Source organism: Crocodylus porosus, unplaced genomic scaffold, assembly GCF_001723895.1.
Source record: "Crocodylus porosus isolate Cpor-Errol unplaced genomic scaffold, CroPor_comp1, whole genome shotgun sequence".
Classification (NCBI taxonomy): Eukaryota; Metazoa; Chordata; order Crocodylia; family Crocodylidae; genus Crocodylus; species Crocodylus porosus.
The window spans coordinates 60,732,399-60,736,522 of record NW_017728918.1 but is presented as its reverse complement, the minus strand read 5'-3'; positions in this window follow the sequence as shown (position 1 = coordinate 60,736,522).

Sequence of the window (4,124 nt, the reverse complement as noted above, 5' to 3'; positions counted from 1 at the left end):
GGGGGGTTGGGGTTTGATACAATTTGATTGCTGCAGACCAGAAGAGCTTACACTGTTGCAGTCTGTCACTTATTGGGAAGCCTGTTGGAGCTGCTGGAAGCAATCACCTTGCTTCCTTGTGGTAGCACCTCAGCAGTGGCTGAAAGCTGCCAGTTACCCGACCTGTGGTTCTTGAGTCAAGGGTTGACTAATGCATTCTGGTTTGTTTTGGCATTTAAGCTCACTTGTAAATAACCTTTCCTATTATGCGTGTTTTGTAAACAAAGTGTAAATAGTTAAATCAGTCAAGCGTTAGACCTTCTTGGGACCATGGGCTGCTCTGTGGGGAGCAGGGGCCAGCTGAAAAGTAAATTGGGGCAGGGCTTCTGGCCAGCACCATTCTTACCACACCATCTCTGATATTTGGGCAGAGGTGGCAACTATTGGGCTGCCACCCAGGTTACACAATCTATAACCATGCCCTTACAGAAGGGCACAGCTGCAGAGTGCTTAAAAGTGCCCAATCATGATGAAGAGGCTCCAAAATGGAGTGCCTTCATTACTGTCTGTCAGGGCACACCTGGAGCCCAGCCCAGCTGTGTCCCGCATGCTCTCTTCAGAATGGGAGTGGGGAGAAGGGAGGAGAGATAGTTCCAGCTGGGGTTTGCCCAGCCTGCACTGGAGGATGGAGTGGGTGGACTGGAGCCCTCCCGAGGTGGGGTGGGGGGAGGGGGGGCCTCAATCCACCCACCTCACTCTTCAGCACAGATTGGAAAAACCCCAGACAGAGCTCCCTCCCTCTCTCCTTCCACCCCATCTTATTCTGAAGACAGCACCAGAGCTGGGGTGGTGGGCAGGGCTAGGGGAGAGCGGAAATGTAGCTGCACCAGACTAGACCTTGATTCCCAAACTTTCCAGACCCAACAATGAACATCTTTTGGGTTGGGGGGAATGCTGTAATTCATGGGGCTTCCTGAGCCAGGAGGAAGCAGGAACCTACACATTTGCCAGCTCCCTAAATGTCTAATTACCAATTCTGTCACAACATCGCCACTAGCTACAGGGCTCAAACACAGATAATCTTTCACTGGCATTCTCACTGTTCCTGAGTTTTCCAGCCCTTCTATATGCATCTCATTCCACCCTCTGAAAGCTAGCTGGATGGTGTTTAACCTTTCATTCTCCTTTCAGAGCACTCTAGATACCACCTCCAAACAGACAGCATGACTAGTATTGTACCAATTGAAGGATGTACTCCCAGGGCGGCATGTCCTGATGAATGCACACATGTGGTTTGTGGAGCCTCAGACTTGTTTGACATGCCACAAACCACATGTGTTGCATGTATAACCATACGCTGCATGACAAGTTTGCAGCACGGTACCACAATTTTATATAAAAAAAATAACCCAAAAACAGTGTGGCACTTGCTCCAGGAGTGTGTGCCAGAGCAACTGGAGGTTGGGTCCTCCATAAAGATGTTCTGGCTGCTGGCCAGATCATTTCCCCTCCTCTAGGTTTGCCTTGGCTCCTCTGATACACCAGGAGCCAGGAGAAGCAGGGAACGGGCAGTTTTCCCAAAATGAGGCATTTTTGTCCCACACCACAGTACACGTGCTGGGGTGTGTGCAACAGCAAAAAGTAGCAGCACAAATTTATGCTGCTACTTTTTTGCTGCTGCAAGTGCATATCCTTGCATGTGGGGATGCAGCCCCAGTGTTCAAGTTAACTGACAGAAGGAAAAGAAACAGCTATACCAAAAATAATATTAACAGGAAAATTAATTTCATAGACATCAGGGCTGGAAGGGACCTCGGAAGATCATCAAGTCCAGCCCCCTACCCAAAGGGCAGGAAGTCAGCTGGCGTCATAGGATCCCAGCAAGATAAGCATCCAATTTACTCTTGAAGGTGTTCAATGTAGGTGCTTGAACCACCTCCAATGGTAGACTGTTCCAGACCTTGGGGGCTCGGACAGTAAAGAAATTCTTCCTGATGTCCATCCTGAAACAGTCTGGCAGTAATTTATAACCGTTCAACCTCGTCATCCCTTGGGGCGCTCTGGTGAACAAACATTCCCCAAGATACTGGTGGTCACCCCTGATAAACTATAGGTGGCCATCAGATCACCCCTGAACCTACGCTTTTCCAGGCTAAAAAGAGCCCCATGGCTCAATAATGCCTTCAGATCATGCCTCTTCCAAGTGAAGCTTGAATGAGGGGTTTGCAAGTGTGTGAACATCAAACCGTTTCCTCTCATGACCCATTTTTTTGCTAACAGGAAGCTTTTTCAAAGAGAGAAGATGTAGGGAAAATTTCCAGGATATGATCATGTTTTCAGCCCCTGAGGCAGCCTGATTGGCAAGCTGTTCCACCAGATGTCCAGGGAGAACTCCCCAAGGACTTATTTAGCATAAATCCATGGAGACCCCACAGAAGTGGAAAAACCAGAGCCTCAGCCTATTAAGTGCTGCTTAATATGATTACAACAAAACTTCCCTCTAAACATTAATAAAGGAAGAGGTATTTCCTAGTAGATTGCCAATGATTTTACAGTTAGGCAGGATTTTGGATTACCTAGGATGTGACTGGCTCTGATAAATGATGGAAGCTATGTTAGGTGTGTATACAACAGTTTGTTCTCCTTTCTTCCACATCCCCATACACCAACCCAGCACCACATGATTCCCAAGGATGGCTGCCAAGCAGAAAGATAGGCTCTAGTACTACCTTGTCAATTTTAATTAAACTTACACAATCACACACCTCTCAGGACTTGTTATATAAACATCAAAGCTGCTTTTTTCCTAATTCATTGTCACAATTTGTAAAACCACATTGTTCATGTATTACAGCAAAAAAATGGAGTTGTTACCTTGCCTGGGAACTATATTGCCCTTCACTGGGTAAAGAATGGAGGCATTAGAAGTCACCAGAAATTGATTCTCTCCTTTCAAGTTCCTTTTCAAGGACACTGGTAATTGCTGAATAAGATGTTCATAAACAAACAGACAAACAAACAAACAATTTCTATTGATAAAAGTTACTGAATCCCTCAATTGTAAGAAATGGAATGAGGTATACTATACATCCCCTGATTTCCTCCAGAAAGAGGGAGAGGATCCATAGCTATCCTCCGGTGCTTATTTTTCACCTTATCAATGTTCTTCCAAGATTTTTTCCTACTCCTAAGAAGCCATATCTGAAATTTGTCATGTTGCAGGAATAATTCCAGTTGGCCAGCTAGCTTGTCTAGAAGCACAAACTTTATTATTCACTTCTATAACTAACTAGATGCATCAATTCACTGATCTATCACCAGGCGCTTAATTTCATAGACTCATAGATTGTGAGACCAGAAGAGACCTAGGAAGATCATCCGGTTCAGTCATCTGAAAGTCAGGTGACCCCAGCAGGGTGACTGTCTAGTCTCCTCTTGAAGATTCCCAGGGTAGGCGACTGCACCACCTCTGGAGGAAGCTTATTCCAGTCTGGACACCCTGACAGTGAGAAGTTTTTCCTAATGTTTCCTTTTCATAGACTGAGAAAAGTCTTCAAGCAGCCTGAAATACCATCTCTTTTATTGCAGTCAGGAACTTCCAGAGTGTTTACATCCTTGATGCTTACGTCCAGCCTGAAAACCAGAGAATACATGATGTTTAGAAGCTCCCAGGACTTACAACCCAGTAATAGTACATCACCAAGTCAGCCAGGGAGAGGAGCTTGACCAGGATTTCTTGGGTAAGCTCACAGAGGTAGTGAAAGGTAAGGATATGGTAGTCATGGGGGACCTGAACTTCCCGGACATCTGCTGGGAAGAGCAGTCAGCCGGGTCAGATCATTCATGTAGGTTCTTAGACAGAGTTCAGGACCTCCATCTAACCCAGGAGGTGCACAGCCCCACCAGGGGGGACGCCTTGTTGGACCGCTGGCCACAGGTGATGACCTGGTGAGGGGGCTGCGGGTGCTCGACCACCTGGGCGACTGTGATCATTGCCTGCTGGAATTCACCATCCAGCGCAAGGTGGCAAAGGCAAGCAGTAAGGCAGTGGCCCTAGATTTTAAGAGGGCAAACTTCAATGAGCTAAGGAGGATAGTTGGAGAAGTGCTGAGGTCCCAGAGGGGAGGGGAGCCAGGTGTCCAAGG